Below are 19,794 nucleotides of genomic sequence, written 5' to 3'. Positions count from 1 at the left end.
CGGGCGGAGCCGACTATATAATACCCTACACCACCGAGTATACGTAATACTTTTAATAGATAGCACTTATCTCCAAATTTAGTCAGACTTTAATTTTGCATACCTATTGAAATATCGAATAGAACCTTATACGATTTTCATACGATGGTACGATGGCTTCTAAGCCTTAAAAGTCTATACGCATAAGATATATATATTGGTTGCCCAAAAAGTAATTGCGGATTTTTTAAAAGAAAGTAAATGCATTTTTAATGAAACTTAGAATGAACTTTAATCAAATATACTTTTTTTACACTTTTTTTCTTAAGCAAGCTAAAAGTAACGTCTGATAACTGACAGAAGAAAGAATGCAATTACAGAGTCACAAGCTGTGAAAAAATTTGTCAACGCCGACTATATGAAAAAACCGCAATTACTTTTTGGGCAACCCAATATATATAAGAGTTTTATCTTAATTGATTTTGATGAAATTTTGCACACGTATTTGAATGCCAATCAAACCATCTCATGAAAAATGTTGTGGAGATCGATCAGAATTGTGGATTCTAAAGCCTTAAAAGGCTATATCGGATGAAAAATATATATGGGAGCTATATCTAAATCTGAACCGATTTTTATGAAACTTTGCACACATATGAGGACGTTAAATAAAACGACCCATGCCAAATTTTGTAAAGATCGGACCAAAATTGTACCTTCTACAGCCTTAATAGGTCAAATCGGACGAAAGTTATATATGGCAGCTATATCTAAATCTGAACCGATTTGGATGAAATTTTGCACACATATTGGGACGTCACAAAAAGCACTTCGTGCCAAGTTTGGTAGAGATCGCACCAAAATTTTGGCTCCTACAGCTTTAAAAGGGCATATCGGATGAAAGATATATATGGGAGCTATATATAAATCTGAACCGATTTTTTTCAAAATTAATGGAGTTTGTCCTTGGACCAAAAATTTTGTGAAAATCGGACCACAAATGCGACATGTACCTTGATTGCAAGAATACATGGACAGACAGACGGACAGACGGACGGACGGACGGACGGACGGACGGACATCGAATCAGGATGTAATTCTAAGCCGATCCATATAGTTATCAATGGGTCTAGCTGTTCTCCTTCTTAGCGTTGCAAACAAATGCACAAATCTTTAATACCCTGTACCACAGTGGTGGTGTAGGGTATAACTAGTGAGAACATATAAAAACGTGTAGAAGAAGTATACTTTGGCGGTTTGCATTGACATAGAAAAGGCTTTTAGAAATGTGCGGACCGAAAGATTATTCTAATCCTTAGACCAGTACCGGAGGGACCAGGTCCTTAGAGACTGGATAAAACATATGCTAAAATACAGGTGGATTAATTGTGGGTCCCATGATATAGATATTTGTATAGGCGAAAGTGACACAAGGCACGCCACAGTGAGGCATTTTATTGCCACTCCTATGGGTGACCACCATAAATAACCTATTACGGATTCTGACAGAAGAGGGATTTGAACTCAACTGTACGCAGGTGATGTTGTAGTACATCGCCTGGCGTGGCACAAGGCACGCCACAGTGAGGCATTTTATCGCAACTCCTACGGGTGACCACCATAAATAACCTATAACAGATTCTGACAGAAGAGGGATTTTAACTCAACTCAACTTTAACTCAACAGGCGATGTTATAAGAAGGTAAGAGGTAAGTAACCGAATTCGCTATGCGGAAGGACCAAAGGGTCTTGCAGATGACATACGACTGGGCTAGACCGAGAGACCTCAATGTTAACCCAGAAAAATGTGAAACCTGCTTATTTACGAAAAAGATGAAGAAGAGTGGGCCTCGTTCTCTCAACAGAACGATTTGGATATCTGATAAGGTCAAATACTCAGGGGTAGTCTTGGACAGGAAACTTAATAGGAATTTTTACATTCAGGAGCATACAAAGAAGGCTCTCAGAGGTTGGTCACTATATAGTTGGGACATAGGCTCAAAATGAGGCTCGAATCCGAGGATAGTCCACTGGCTCTACAGGTTGAAAAGAGAGTGTGGATTTTAATCCGACCCATGCCACTATAGACATAGACCTAAGCCAGAAATCTGCTTGTTGCAAATTGCAAATTTTGCCCATGATCATTCCACTAAGGAACAGGGGCAAACTTCTCACATAATAATGAGTGCAGTCCGATTCAAGTTTAAGCTCAATGATAAGAGGCCTCCTTTTTATAGCCGAGTCCGAACGGCGTGCCGTAGGGCGAGACCTCTTTGGAGAGAAGTTTTACATGGCATAGTACCTAACAAATGTTGCCAGCCACCGCTGAAAATTTTTTTCTGATGGTCTTGCGAGGATTCGAACCCAGGCGATCAGCGTCATAGGTGGACATGCTAATCTCTGCGCTACGGTGGCCATCGGCTTGTTGTGTGCTCTAACTAAAAAGTAACCTCGAAAAAAAAGCAAAGTTGGGAAATCCGTGCTACTTACAAAATCCTTAATTGTTTTCCATACCACGGATCACGCCATAGGATTTTCACCGTCCTATCCTCTGTTTTGCTGTTGCACAGTGTTCGTCTCACACTCTTATCTGGGACTGCGTCCACCCAAGAGGCTTCGGGTTAACCAAGTTTATTGACCGCAGTCCTCTGGCCTTCAACGCGCAATTCGTCTGCCCCTTCATTCCCCCTTACTCCGTTATGGTCCGGCACCCAAACGATGCGGATTTTGCCATTCTTAGAGAAGCCATTAATCTCCTTCTTACATTGCAAGACTGTTCGTGAGCTTACCGCCCTGGTGGTTATTGCCCTTATGGCAATTCTACTGTCGGTAAAGATATTCATTTTCGACGTCCTTGCGTTAGCACAACACCACTTCACGCAATCCGTGATCGTCCGGATCTCCGCCTACAGGCTAAACCAGATCTCAGTTCCTGGGCTCTCAATGTAGACCCCCAGGCTCACTCTGTCCTCTAGTTTTGTTCCATCCGTGTAACATGATCTTCCAGATGGCAATACTAGGGTTCCGTCAATCCAAGACTGCGCTGATGGCAGCAGTGCCTCGCACTCGACTTCAAGGTTCATCTCAGGTATCGGATCGGAAACCTCTTCCCTTCCTTCCAGGTTTCCTATCGTCGCCTCGATTATACCGCGATGTTATGAGCTGCTCCCATCCTCAATCCACTCACCCATCGCCTTAAGTCTCATAGCCGCAGTGGCTGCCTCACACTTAATCTGTATGTCAAAGGGTCGGATATCTAGAATAGTCTCCAGTGCCTTAGTGAGCGTGGTCCTCATCGCTCCGCCTATGCCAAGACAACATGTTCTCTGAACTTGTCCTTATGTTGCACTTTTCCTCCATAGCAGTCCACCAAACTACTGAGGCGTAAGTATGTATTGGTCTAATCACGCTCCTGTAGAGCCAGTTGGCTATCCTCAAATTCAGGCCCCATTTCCAGTCTACCGCCCGTCTTCATTGTGCCCAACATCTGTGAGCCTTCTCAGTACGCTCCTGAGTGTGAGACTTCCAATTCAGTTTTTTCTGTACAAGATCACACCTAAGTATTTGATCTTGTTAGATATCGAAATAGTCTTATTGAGGAAACTTGGTGCGTTAAATTGGCCCACCTTTGTCTTCCTCGTGAACAGGAATGTTTTAGTTTTCTCTGGCTTAACATTGAGACCTCTGGGTCTAGCCCAGTCATATGCCATATGCAAGCCATTTTCGGCCCTTCTGCATAGCTGGTTCGGATCCTTACCCCTTAAAAGTAGTACTACATCGTCTACATAGCAGAGGGCATCAAATCCCTCCTCAGTCAGCATTCGTAATAGGTCATTTATGATGGTCACCTATAGGAGTGGCGATAAAATGGCCCCCTGTGGCGTACCTTGTGCCACTTTCTACCCTATATTTATGCCATGGGCACACAATTTATCCACCTGTTCCTTAGCATATGGTTTATCCAGTCTCTAAGGACCGGGTCCAGCCGGTACTGGTCTAAGGATTGGATCAGTGTGTCGGTCCGCACATTGTTAAAAGCCCCCTCGATGTCAAAGCATGCCGCCAGGGTGTACGTTATGGCATCGAAAGATTCTTCTATTTTATGCACAACCCCGTGCAGGCCAGTCCCACCGACCTTCCCTTGACATAGGCATGGTGTTTGTATTTGAGCAGTTCGCTGGATGTCGTACTCTTTATCATGGTGTTCACAATACGTTCCATGGTTTTGAGTAGAAAGGACGTAAGGCTTATGGGTCTGTAGTCCTTTGGTGTCGTATAACTTGCCTTGTCGGGCTTGGGTATAAACACCACCCTTGCAGGAGGCAAGGTGTTGTAGAAATATTTTTTTTGTTACATAAAAATTTAGATAAATTACTACGTCAGTATATATGCTCTAAATAATGAATAATTGAAATTTCATCAAAGTCTGGCAAGGGAATCGAGGGTTGATTAGTCTATCAGTTTGACATAAACTTGGAATTTTTAAACGTGTTCTACTATTTCACAAAAAACAAAATTAAATAACACAAAAATATCATTGATTTGTTTCTTTTTGTTTTTCAAAAACATATTAATTATCACATAAAAATTAGAATGTTAAGTAGGCTATTGACAATATTAACAAAATGTCCAACATATGTATGTATGTTTGGCCGTCCGTCAGTCTGTCATTGCTTTAAATCAGCAATGTTCCATATTGACCACAAACTTCTAGATTCATTTGTTGCTGTTGAGGCGGACATTTGTAAAGGCGACAACATTCACTCCCTGCTGTGGCGGGAGAGGTGATGTTATGTCAAATCACGATGTTGCCATTGACCGCAATATGCCTGTCAGACATGATCAACTTCACTTCAATACATGTTTCATTTGGTCTCATGTTTGGATTGCTTGAATACTGTTTCGTATATTTTTTTTTATTTTTTTTTTTCAAAAATATTTTCAATTTAATTGAACCGAATGGATGAATGAGCAGAAAAGGAATGTTTTGTGTTTTGCTTTTTTTCGATTCATGTTGGACAAAATGACATTATCTTGGCGGAGTTTTGTTTTTTTTGGTTTATTTTTCGATTTTGGATTAATGTGAATTATACAGAAATTATTGTTATTATTTTTTCCAAATCTAGTCAATTATGAAATTGAGGTTGGAGATTTCTCAACAAACAATGGAGAAACCAGATACTTCATTTATTACAATTGTTTGCCAACTTTATATTGAATCAGTTTTTGGTACACTGAGAAAAAAATGTTAACGAAACCTTTCGTAGAGAGAAAAGTCTAGGCAAATTTTTTCTTAACTTTTGTAGTTTCCTTAATTCTTAAATTTTAGTTTAATTTAAAGGCAAAATTTTAATAATTTTTTTTCAAGAAATTGAATAATTATTTTCTTACACAAATTTTCAATGAATATTTTTGACAAATTCCAATGAATCATGTTCTAAAGATAAAATTTCAATAAAAAAACAGGAATTCTCTTATTATTGGCTAATTCGTCTGAAGTAGTCATCTGTATACAGTGCTAGCTGAAACGGGCTTGCTCCGATGCGCCTTCTTTTACTTTATATTGAACCAAATTATCCTTTTAACATAAATTTTCGACAAATAAAGAACTTTCAGTGAAATGCCATGCTACGAAAATAGTATATGCATATCGCTTGACTTACAGTATAACAATATAAATGCCCTTTATCGGGTCATTTTAGTTTGGATGTTAGATGTATTCCATTCTTAAATGACTTTATTTGAGTCGTATATTCGCATTGGGTTGGTGGGTTTAGGTGGTGTTGTGGACCCCTCACAAATGGGTCCTGAAAGTGGGTATGAATTTTGTGGACTACTCCCAAATACCTTTCATTTGAGCCCCATATTGCCATGACCGGCCAATATGTATGTCTGATTTAGCGGTGTTTTCGGGGATGAGGTGGTTCCTCAGACACTTCTCCCTGAAAATAATATAAGCATCGTGCTCAAATTTAATTTATTTGAACCACATATTGCCATTGGGCTGAAAATTAGATATCAAATTCGTTTTCTAATCTCAAAATATGTCCAATTTGGGTTGTTATGGGGCGTCCCCTAGACAGTTGATACCGCATGCCGATATTAGATTCGTGGTCTTCTTCCAAACACTTTTCATGGGACTAGTCCCACATTTGGATATAAGATTTGTATTCTGCACTCAAATAACTTTTATTTGAGTCCCATATTGCCATGGTAAGTAAATAAGTCCTCTTTGGGGGTGTTTTTGGGGAAGGAGTGGACCCCCCGAAACTTGGTCGAACATTTGGATATCAAATTCGTATTCAACTTGCAAATACCTTTCATTTGACTCTCATATTGCTATGGCCGGTAAATATGTCCGAAAAATATGCCCCAAACACTTAGCCAATCAATTGGATATCAGATACGTTTTCTAATCTTAATCTCCATGTGTATATTTGGTAAGTTTTGGTGGTGGGTGGCCCCCTTAGGTACCCCATCCGAATTTTGGACATCAACATTTTATTTTTAGGTTCTTTATAAGAGAGCACACAAAATTTTACTTAAATCGCACCACACGTCTCAGAGATTTTGCGTTTCAGATAATTAGGGTAAGGGGGAAGACATGCTAACCTCTGATCTGATTGATCGACTGTTTTGGGGTGAGGTGGTCCGCTAGATATATGAGCAGAATGAAGATATCAGATTCGCAGTCCACAACCTTATACCTTTAATTTAATCCCACATTGTCTTGTTGGTGTAAACATCCGTTTGGTGGAAGGTGTCTATATGAGGGTTGTGCGCCACACTCTAACTGTCACTTCTGTGCATATTTTAATGACGCACTCTACTCAAAAATATCTATCCTTTGATCCCACATTGTTTTAATTGGTAAAATAATCTATTGAAGCCGATTTTTCGAGGTATAGCGCCACATAGATTCTTGGACACAAAGTTTAATGTCATATTCGTAATCAACCCCCCAAATACCTTTATTTGAGTCTTATATAGCTATGATAGAGTAAAATTGCCATTTGGAGGGCCCTTTTGGGGGCCCTCACGCAAAATTCTATCCAAATCGGATAAAATTTGCGCACTGTAGTGGCTCAAGAAATAAAGATCCAAGATCGGTTTATATGACCGATTTGAGCCATACTTGGCACAGTTGTTGGAAGACTATATATATATTTTATGGGGTCTGAGACGGATATTTCGAGGAGTTACAAACAGAATGACGAAATTAGTATACCCCCATCCTATGGTGGAGGGTATAAAAATAGGTTCAGATTTGGGTATATCTTCCATATATATGTTCGTCCGATTTTCAGTAATTCTGTAATAAAATGGTCATTTGTTAACCGATTCGAAATATGGCAGGAGGAATTTTCTAATGAATTTCGACATAACTAGTGAATTTCATAGAAATCGGTTCAGATTTAGATACATCTCTCATATATATGTTCGTCTGATTTGCAGTAATAATGCAATGAAATTGTCATTTGTTAACCGATTCTCTTGAAATTTGGCAACTCTCGACATTAATGGTGAATTTCATTGAAATCGGTTCAAATTTGGATATAGCTCTCATATACATATATCGCCCCGATTTTCATTCCTAGAGCCACTGCAAGCGCATTTATTGACCAATCTTGCCAAAACTTTGTACAACGCTTTCCTCGACGACTTTTATAATATCCATAAAGTTTTCTCGAAATCGGTTCAGATTTAGATATAGCTCCCATATATATGTATGTCCGATTTTGCAGTAAAAATGCAATAAAATGGTCATTTGTTAACCGATTCTCTCGAAATTTGGCAGGAAGAAGTTTTGTAATGACTTTCGTCATTACTGGTGAATTTCATAGATATCGGTTCAGATTTAGATATAGCTACCATATATATGTTTGTACGATTAGCAGTAATAATGCAATAAAATTGTCATTTGTTAACCGATTCTCTTGAAATTTGGTAAGAAGGATTTTCTTTTAACTCTCGACATTACTGGTGAATTTCTTAGAAATCGGTTCAGATATAGATATAGCTGCCATATAGGTACATCGACCGATTTTCACTTCTAGAACCACTGCAAGCGCATTTATTGACCAATTTTGACAAAACTTTGTACAACGCTTTCCTTATCAACTACCACTCTATTTGAGAAGCTTGCTCCGAATCGATTTAGATTTAGATATAGCTCCGATATATATGTTCGTCTGATTTTGGGAAATAATGCATTAAAGTACTCATTTGTTAACCGTAGTTATTAAAGTTTCAACATATTTGCTCTATATTTGATACGGGCTGTTTAATAACCCATCTGAAAACATCCGCCAGGTCCATTAAATTGGTTCAGAATTGGATATAGCTCCCACATTGTACTTATGGGGTAGGTGTAGGTTATTATACAGTCGGCACCGCCCAACTGTTGCCCTTCCTTACTGGTTTTCTTTGCCAATGTCCGGCCTTAAGTCATAGTGGGAATAATATACCGGGCTGCTTTTTCTTTTAGGCATTGGAGGAATTAAGTGGACTAAATCTAGGAAGATTGAAGTATTTTGTCCTATCACCAAAATGGTACGGGAAGGTACAGTGATCAATGGTGAAGCAATCAGTGACGGCTCAAGTTAATCTATTGGGTTGCCCAAAAAGTAATTGCGGATTTTTTAAAAGAAAGTAAATGCATTTTTAATAAAACTTAGAATGAACTTTAATCAAATATACTTTTTTTACACTTTTTTTCCAAAGCAAGCTAAAAGTAATAGCTGATAACTGACAGAAGAAAGAATGCAATTACAGAGTCACAAGCTGTGAAAAAATCCGCAATTACTTTTTGGGCAACCCAAAAAGATCGAAGAAGGAAAGGCTATTAAAGTCTCTCTCTCTCTCTGGACTGTATCCCTTTGCTATCTGCTATTTATTGTGGTATCATCAAAATCGTTATTCAGTGGAGTCGTCAGTAAATCTACCCAGATCGAAGAGGGAATGGCAATTGAAGAATCACAATGGGCCACATTTGGCCTTGGCGGATACTAAGACTCTAATGTCTGGTGTCATCCTCCAACCTTACCTAACCTAGCTAGAAAATGCAAACAAGTTAAAGTTAACGATTTATCATGTCGCCTTCGATGTTTAGTTGATCAGCTAGCAACCCATCGGCTCTCACTGCCACATTACCTTAAGCAGTGTTGTTGTTACTTTGACCTTTTTCATGCTGTAGAATACACATTCAGTAAAAAAACTTATTTCTATTTATGTATATATCGTCCTATACCAGCCTTTGTTACTCATGACAAATCCTTGAACAGTTTCTGCAAAAAAAATTTCTCTCAGTGTCCAACTTCATTTCGTCTCATAAAATAGCCAAATCAAACGTGTCAGAAACAGCGGCACCTCCCCAAAAAAGGGGTTTCAAAAAAACTTGTTTCGAACAATAACCAAAATTGATTCGAAGTCCCAATTAACTGTGAGGTAAATGTACCACTCTACCACTATATAACATGTGATTGATTTAAAGAGGTCTTGTATGATTTCTAAGTACTTGTAATACTAAATTGTATAGCATTGGCATCAAATTAAAGCCAAGTCCATTATACAAGCACTCACGTCAATTTTAAACAATTCAAATTGAATTTTTGGAAAAAATAGACTTTCGTGAAATTATGTTTCGAGCGGTGTTTCGATGGTTTGAAAAAGCCATGAGCACAATTAATGTTTGGATTGAAGTACGAACGAAATGGATTTGAAGTTTAAACAGCGGCATAAAAAAGTCTACAATGACCACTCAAAAAATACGTCTCTCAAAGGAACTTTTTTTTTGCGAAAAATTTTTCTGTCAAATCTCTTTTGTTGGTAAAATTGTTTACCATGATTCCCAGTTAAATTTTTATTTAAAATGTTAAGGGTAAAATCTTATTCCAACTACGTTTCTGTTAGTTTACGTAGCTGCTACTTATGTAATGTATGTTGACATATCTATGCCATTTTATATATATGGGTTTTTTTATACAAATTCAAAGAGTTCAGTGTGTTAAGGCAGGGTTTGGTAAAAAGTCCTGTTTGGTGGTCCTGGTACGGCCTTTCAGATATTTGGCCCCAATGTGGATATCATATTGGCGCTCTATTCTCAAATACCTTTCATTTGAGCCTTATATTGCAATGGTGCTAAATATGTCCGGAATGGGGGTGAGGTGGACCCTCATGTATCAGATTCGAGATCTAGTCTAAAACACCTTTCATTTGAGCATAATATTGTCATTATTGATTTAAATTTCAATTTTTGCGGACTCTGGAGATGGGGGCCGCCCACCTTAAATAAGTATACCAAATTTCTGTTTCTGAGTTATCATAAACAAACTAAACTTCGAGTAAATCGTCCCACCCATCTCCGAAATCTGGCGTTTTTGAAGAAAGGGTAAGGGGAGAGCCCGATCTACCTAATTCTCTTGGTTTTGGATCTACTTAATTCTCTTGGTTTTGGTGGTGGATTGAAGTAGTCAAACCCATTGGGTCAAAAGTGAATATCAGACTCATACTCTACTCCCAAAACCACATTTGAGCTACATATTACTATAGTCGGTTAATATGTGTGGTATAGGTTGAGTCGTGAAAAATGTCAGCATCGTGCTCTACTCTCAAATTCCAGCCCCAATTGCCAATGGTTAAGGGGGAGTTTATGGGTTGAAACGACCCCTAATCACTTAGCTTCAAAATTGGATATCAAATTCGTTTTCTACTTTAAAATACCTATTATTTGAGCCCCTAATTGCCATAGTACGCAATACTTGGCCGGTTTAGAGGGAGTTTAGAGGGCGGACCCTATAATAATATCAGCATCGTGCTAGAGAACGATTTTGTTTGAGCCCCATAATGTGAAGCATTTTGAAGGTGGCGATGAAGATCAAGATCAAGGCTACGGTTGTCGTTCAGATCCACACTAATTATTTTTTCTTGATTGGTTATCTATATTCAAAATCATACTTCAAAGCTACCACTTGGGATACCACATTTTTAAAGATCCGAAGGTCCTCCTGTGCCAATCCCAATTTGAGGGTAAAAAGTGTACTCTCCTACCAAAGACTTTTTGTTGCTGTTCTATTCTATTCTGATCGGCCTTCATATTTTTTTATACCCACCACCGAAGGATGGGGGTATACTCATTTTGTCATTCCGTTTGCAACACATCCAAATATCCATTTCCGACCCTATAAAGTATATATATTCTTGATCAGCGTAAAAATCTAAGACGATCTAGCCATGTCCGTCCGTCTGTTGAAATCACGCTACAGTCTTTAAAAATAGAGATATTGAGCTGAAACTATGCACAGATTCTTTTTTTCACCATAAGCTGGTTAAGTTCGAAGATGGACTATATCGGACTATATCTTGATATAGCCCCAATATAAACCGATCTCCCGATTTAAGGTCTAAGGCCCATAATAGGCGAGTGAAGTGCGTTAGGCTCTTCAACAGGCCTCTTTAATTTGACCCAGGTCGTCTTGGCCCCATAAAAAGCACATTTATAATCCGATTTCGCTGAAATTTTACACAGTGACTTATGTTAGGCTTTTCGACATCCATGTCTTAAATGGTTTAGATCGATCTATATTTGGAGATAGCTACCAAAAAGGCCAATAATTTGTTCTACAAAATTGTACAATGACTTATACTTATTAGACCTCTCAATATCCGTGTATGCATTTTTCCCCAGATTATGACGAAAGGTGGTTTACATATATACTCGAGGTGGTGGGTATCCAAAGTTCGGCTCGGCCGAACTTAACGCCTTTTTACTAGTTTTTAATTCCTTGTTTTGGGTAGGATAGGGAGGGGATTGCCCTCTGACACATCCATTCCTTTCTCGGTCGTCCAACGTGACAGTTTGGTGTTGTTTTTATTGGGAGGAGATGGTCGTTCCTCCCGACGCTAAGATCCAAAAGACAATTTATTTGAGTCCTTTATTGTCGCAATATACATGTCCTGCTGAACGGGAGGACGGCTGGACGTGACCCAGATTCTTGAATCCTTATATCAACATTAATTAATTTAATTTACATATTATCCCGCTCGAATTACACGTCCTATTGAACGGTATTTAGTGGATGGGCCGGTCCGGGACTCTTTCCCAAATATGTTTACCAGATTCGTAGTCAACTCCCAAAGGCCTTTCATTTGATACGCATTGTGTGACGTTGGACATTCAGGCACGTTTAAGGGGTTTTGGAGGGTGGGGAGGCGCCTCAGACCCCAAAAAATAAATTTTTATGTCAGATTTGTACTCTACTTTTAAATACCTTTCATCAGTATCAATATCAAGACAGAATCCTGTTGGAAATTTTTATACCAAGTTCGTACTCTACTCTTAAATACCTTTCAATTGATATCCATATTGTCCCAATCGGTAAACATGTCCGTCCGGGTGGGTTTTTGGATGGAAACCCCATCCAAAAACTCACCCATGTTATTGGACCCAAAAATTTTATACCAATGTCGTGGTACCATAAGGTGGCATACTAGTTTTCGCTTAAATCGGTGGAAGTATCTCGGAGATTTGGCGTTTTTGAAAATTGGGTTATGGGGGAGGGTCCGCTCCCCCTTCGGATATCAAAAAATGTAGTAAAATTTTTTCACCGGGGGCCCAAATTCTATCACCTGTGAAAATTTCATGACAATCGATTTAGCCGTTTTTGAGTCGATACGGAACAGACAAGCAAACAAACAAAGGGCAACAATTTAATTTTTATATAATAGAAGATAATAATGGCGATATCGTGTTAGCAGTAAGGACTTCGACCTGTCTCATACAACCTAATTGCAACTAATTCGGAAAAATAAATTCAGGTAGTTTATTCGGGTCGTAGGTGTTAAATCGGAAAAGTTAAGGTTTTGTTGCTGCTAGAAACGAAATCGGCATATCGGTATAAATGGGTAACATATTGTATCCAAATCTTAGCCCATTTGTGATTCCCAATTACCAACATCAATATCAAGTATCTGTGAAAGTGGAAGTGGAGGGGCCAGGGTGGATTTTATTCCCAAGATGGAAAAAATAAACCAAAGCATTGCAAACGATTATGGGCTCATTCGTTTTTTCACAGCTTGTGACTCTGTAATTGCATTCTTTCTTCTGTCAGTTATCAGCTGTTACTTTTAGCTTGCTTTAGAAAAAAAGTGTAAAAACTGTATATTTGATTAAAGTTCATTCTAAGTTTTATTAAAAATGCATTTACTTTCTTTTAAAAAATCCGCAATTACTTTTTGGGCAACCCAATATATTCAAGGGTTTGCCAGTGGAGGGACGTTGAAGTTGAAGAGGATGTCTCCTTCTCAAAATAAATATGCTATGATGCCGTTCCTGAATATCAAGGGGCATTCAGCATCATGGAAGTAGGTCAGGCAAGATTGGGTTGAAAAGCACGCGACTAGCAACCTTGGCTAGTTTTAGTACCTAATTTCAGATTCTTTCAAATCTTTCATTTCAATATTCTTTCGCCATTAATTGTCTTGTTTACTACCGTTTAAATATATGGCCTATTCATTAATGAGAATATTTTAAAAACTATAGATCTGAACATATCAATGAATATCGGAACCTGTTTGTAATGTCAATGAACACATTTGGGATTTTTGCATTAATACTTAAAAGAACTGATTTGGAATAAAATATAAATTTTTGCATACTCATTACCATAGATTAACTGACAAATTGGAACAAGAGAGCAACCAGTTTGAAAATAATTTTATGATTAATATTTTGGGGTTATTATACTAGACGATGTGTCGCTTTGGGTTTTCCCTTTTTCTAAATTTAACAAATTGGGCGCCATGTAGCCCATCGCAATTCTGGAACATTGGATATATCAATTCATTGCATATTCATTTAGAGTTAGATCCTTAAAAGTTGACTCTAACATCAAAATCACCATTTAACTTTATAACTTTAGCTGGTTCTTTTAAGATAAGTGGTTTAAATGAACCATTATGTATGAAAGAGACCATTTTGGAAAGCATATCAGCCTATGACTCTCAACACATGGGTTCGAATCCTGCCATGAACAGCAGAAGAATTTGACAGCATTGTTATTTCCTCACTAATGGTGGTGACATTTGTAAGGTTCTCGAATTCTGGTGGGATCAAGAGAATATTACTTCAGCCATAGTTATCCGCCGACAAATGCTGCCGACATTTGCGAGGTATTCAACTGTGTACAGCTACTCCATAAAGATGGTTCGCCCGATATGTTAGTACTCGGTTATAATAAGAAATGTTTTTATACCCACCACCGTAGGATAGGGGGTATCTTCATTTAGTCATTCCGTTAGCAACACATCGGAAATATCAATTTCAGACCCTATAAAGTATATATATTTCGGATCGTCGTAAAATTCTAAGACGATTTAACGATGTCCGTGTGTCTGTCCGTGCGTATGTTATAATCACTCTAGAGACTTCAAAAATTGAGATATTGAGCTGAAATTTGGCACAGATACATCTTTTTGATGCACGCTAGTTAAGTTCTTGAACGGGTCGAATCGGATCATATTTGGATATAGCTGCTATATAGACCGATTTTCCGATAAAGGGTCTTATACCCATAAAAACTTTATTTTTCATCTGATTTTGTTGAAATTTGAAACTGTGAGTAGTCTAAGGCTTTCAGATAATTGACCCAAATATGGTTCAGATCGGACTATATTTAGACCAATCTCTCGATAAAGGGTCTGAAGACCATATAAGCTTTATTTATTACCCGATTTCGCTGTAATTTGCAACCATGGGTTATTTTACGCCTCCCGATATCTGACCTAAATATGGCTTAGATTGGTCCATATTTAGATATAGCTGCTGTATGGTCCGATCTCCCGATAAGGGTTCTGAAGGCCATAAAAGCTTTATTTATCACCCGATTTCACTGAAATTTAAAACAGTGAGTTATTTTAAACCTCCCGACATCTGACCTAAATATGGCTTAGATTGGTCCATATTTGGATATAGCTGCGATATAGACCGATCTCCCGATAAAGGGTCTGAAGGACATAATAGTCTTATTTTATTATCCGATTTCGTCGAAATTTGGATTAGAGGGCAGTTTCAATCTTCCGAACATCCGACACAAATATGGTACAGATCGGACTATATGTAGATATAGCTGCCATATAGACCGATCTCCAGATAAAGGATATGAAGCCCATAAAAGCTTCATTTATTATCCGATTACGCTGAAATTTGAAACAGTGAGTAGTTTTATTCCTCATGCCATCCGACCCAAATATGGCAAAGATCGGACTGTATATAGACTGAAGCTTATAAAAACTTTATTATTACCCGATTTTGTTGAAATTTGAAATACAAAATTTAACAGTGATTTTATTAGCCCACTCAATGTCCGTGCTGAATTAGGATGCATAAGTTATCCAATATTCACTGGATTGTGACGAAAGGGGGTTTACATATATACCTGTGGGGGTGGGTATCCAATGTTCCGCCGGGACGAACATAATGCCTCTTTACTTGTTTTTATACCCTCCACCATAGGATGGGGGTATACTAATTTCGTCATTCTGTTTGTAACAACTCGAAATATGCGTCTAAGACCCCATAAAGAATATATATTCTTGATCGTCATGTAATTTTAAGTCGATCTAGCCATGTCCGTCCGTCTGTCTGTCGGAAGCACGATAACTTTCGAAGTTAAGCTAGCCGCCTGAAATTTTGCAAAAATACTTTTTATTAGTGTAGGATATAGAATGTAAATGGGTCAAATCGGTCCATGTTTTCATATAGCTGCCATATAAACCGATCTTGGGTCTTGACTTCTTCAGGCTCAAGAGGGCGCAATTTTTGTCCGATTTGACTGAAATTTTGCACGTGGTTTTTGGTATCACTTCCAAAAACTGCGCTAAATATGGTTCAAATCGATCCATGTTTTGGTATAGCTGCCATATAAATCGATCTAGGGTCTTGACTTCTTCAGCCTCAAGAGGGAGCAATTTTTTGTCCGATTTGACTGAAATTTTGCACGTGGTGTTTTGGTATTACTTCCAAAAACTGCGCTTAATATGGTCCAAATCGGTCCATGTTTTGATATAGCTGCCGTATAAACTGATCTTTGATCTTAACTTCTTGAGCCAATAGAGCGCGCAATTCTCGTCCGATTTAACTGAAATTTTGCACGTGGTGTTTTGGTATTACTTCCAACAACTGCGCTAAGTATGCTTTAAATCGGTCCATGTTTTGATATAGCTGTGATATAAACCTATCTTGGATCTCGACTTCTTAAGCAAATAGAGCGCACAATTCTCATCAAATTTGGCTGAAATTTTGCATGAGGTATTTTTTGTTATGACTTCCAATAACTGTGTTAAGTATGGCGCAAATCGGTACATAACGTGATATATTGTAGCTGCCATATAAACCGCTCTGGGATCTTGACTTCTTGAACCTCTAGAGGGCGCAATTCTCATACGATTTGGAAGAAATTTTGTACAAAGGCTTCTCTCATGACCTTCAACGTACGTGTCTAATATGGTCTGAATCGATCAATACCTTGATACAGCTCCCATATAAACCGATCTCCCGATTTTGTTTCTTGAGACCCTACAAGGTGCAATTCTTATCCGAATGAACTGAAATATTAAACAATGATTTCTACAGTGTACAGTATTCATTTATGGTCCGTATTGGACTATAACTTGATATAGCTCCAATAGCATAACAGTTCTTATTCAATATTCTTTGTTTGTCTAAAAAGAGATACCGCGCATAGAACTCGATAAATGGGATCCATGGAGGTTATATAAGATTCGGCCCGGCTGATCTTAGCTCGCTCTTACTTGTTTTTTTTTAACTTTTCTATAGGTCTTAATTTATTTGTGTATATTTTTATTTTGAAATTTGTGTCTCCAATAAAGAGCCGAATTCTTGCGCAGAAATCAACCAATATGTCCCCATTGTCATTCTTGGTATAGCCAAGTCCTTGCATTCCCATGATTGATTGTAGATTATTGTTGTTATTGCCCGCCTTTGCATTAAAATCTTCCATAACAATTTTAATGTCTCCTTTTGGTAGAGAGCGTGACACTGAGTCGAGTTGGGAATAGAATTGATCCTTTGAACCAGATATAATATTGTATGATAGAAGAGCTCGCTCAGAAGCAGAACTCCTCAGAAGCATCGAGACTTTACCAAATCCCTAACGAGATGTCAAACTACAACCTCAGACATCCTTGGTTTAAGTGAAGTACGATGGCCGAAATCCGGAACTATGGATCTTCAAGGATCAAGGATCCATCGTATAAATGGGGTCGGTCTTTTACTGTCGACCCGAAAGGAGGTCGATGCTTCTGAGGGAGTTCTGACGTTCCATGCTCCAATCATAAACCGTGTTCAGAATCCATAGGCCGTCGTCGGGGGTTTATCAGTTCCAAACCGTTAGTACTCGGTTATAATATAAATCGTTTTTTTTATACACATATCTACTGATTTGATGAAAATAGCAATTTGTTGATAAACATTTGTAACAATTAAAAAATTATTTTCATTTATACTGCCATAATAAACTCTTTTACCACTGTAAAATTTGATTTAATTCATTCCATCTAAATCTAACATTATGTACATAATTATAGTTTTCAAAAAAACTATTCCCCATTGTTTTGGCTTTACATGCACGCGCCGTTATTTAACCTTTTTAAAGTGTTCTTAATTAAACAAATGAGGCAGATAGACTAATTAAAATAGCATAAATTTATTTCAATATCAATTAAAACACCCACATTCCACATGCTGTGCATTACGAAAAGCCATCGTTGTAAATATCATAAAAAATGTTTTCAATTAAATCCGCACTTTTACAAAGGGAATAAAAATATTTACAAATTATCTTTTGGCTAGACAAAATATTAGAATGGCAGAGGAAGTGGACATTGAGATACCATACAGAGAAGATGAAAATAAGTTAGGGACCTGAGGAAGAAATTTCTTAAATATTTGTGAATCAAAGACTTTATTGGTAGGGTGGGTCAATATCCAGCTACATTCAAAAATAGTCCAATCTAAACCAATCGGGAAAAGAACTTGATGGTACCAAAGCTCCTCTCTTTCATAATTTTCTCGATATCAGCTGATGTATATGCATCTCTTATAGACCCACAATCAAATCTGTTTCGATCTAGGCCATATTGTGCAGGGATGCCGAAGGGTTCCACAACAATAAATTGTTTAAAATTTTTCATTTGTTTCTCTTTCGAGACGAGCTCAATGATCGGAAATTTTTTGCAATGAAAAAGGAAAGCCAAAGATCACAACACACCAACCACTAGACGTTTCGACTTTGGTTAGAAGAGTTTTCAACCATATTAGGTGTGGAGGCTTCAAGGGTCATACATTGTGGTAGGTCGTACTTATATCGAATATACCGCGGAAACGTATCCACGATTCAAGCACGACCAAACCGGGGAGATTCGCAATATTGGGAAAGAGGTCCCAAAACTTTTCAATAGAGCACATCGTAAAGTATATTGGCGTATGTATTACACACGGTTCAAGGATTACAATAAAACAACCAGAGCGGCGAAACATGGATCCTGGAAGCTTTTCTGCGAACAGGTCGATAGTGTTAATGACGCCGTCAAGATGAAAAATGTACTCCTTAAAACCCATGTTCAAACTGGTAGATGACATGGGAGTGAGAGCAGAGACGACGAAGAACATGTTGAGCCCATTTTACACAGGATACGACGGGACTCCCGGAGATCGAAGGCTTATCATTATACAACTTAGGGGGAAAGATTCCTTGTAAGATTCCGGAGGCCACCGTAGGGCACAGGTTAGCATGTCGACTTATGGCGCTGAACGTTTGGGTTCCAGACCATCAGAAAAAAAAAATCTGCGGTGGTTTTCCTCTCCTAAAGCTGGCAAAATTTGTGAGGTACTATGCCATGTAAAACTTCTCTCCAAAGAGGTGTCCCACTGTGGCACGCCGGTCGGACTCGGCTATAAAAAAGAGGCCCCTTATCATTGAGCTTAAACTTGAATCGGTCTGCACTCATTGATATGTGAGAAGTTTGCCCCTGTTCCTGATTCCTTGAGGAGCTTCAAACCATTTAAGTCACCCGGACCTGATGGAATATTTCCGGCGTTACTACAGAAGGAGGCAGACTATCTGGCGCCCCACCAGGCCAATATTTTTACAGTGTCTGGGACTTGTATATGCTCCGAAAACCTGGCAGGAGGCAAGGGTGGTATTTATACCCAAGTCCAACAAAGCAATTTAGACAACACCAAAGGCCTACAAACCTAGAAGCCTTACGTCCATTCTACTCAAAACCATGGAACGCATTGTGGACACCATGATAAAGAGTAGGGTATCCAGCGAAATGCTCAAATACAAACAGCATGCCTATGTCATGGGAAGGTCGGTGGAGACTGCCCTGCACGAGGTTGTGCATAAAATAGAAGAATGCTTCAATGCCAAAAACGTACACACTGGCGGTAGGCATTGACATCGAGGGGGCTTTGAGCAATGTGCGGACCGACACACTAATCTAATACTTTGACCAGTATCGGATGGACCGGTCCTTTAGAGACTGGATATACCATATGCTAAGGAACAGGTGGATAAATTGTGTGTCCTATGGCATAAATATAAGGGAAAAAGTGGCACAGGGCTCAAATACAGGGGGCATTTTATCTCCCTCTTATAGGTGACCACCATAAGCGACCTATTACGGATGCTCGCTGAGGAGGGATTTGAAGCCGTCTGCTAAACAGATGATGTTATAATACTTCTAAGGGGTAAGGATGCACTGACATCGAGGGGGCTTTTAACAATGTGCGGA

The sequence above is a fragment of the Stomoxys calcitrans genome, chromosome 4, assembly GCF_963082655.1.
Source record: "Stomoxys calcitrans chromosome 4, idStoCalc2.1, whole genome shotgun sequence".
NCBI lineage: Eukaryota > Metazoa > Arthropoda > Insecta > Diptera > Muscidae > Stomoxys > Stomoxys calcitrans.
The sequence above is the reverse complement of the archived record's forward strand: the minus strand, read 5'-3'. Positions refer to the sequence as shown.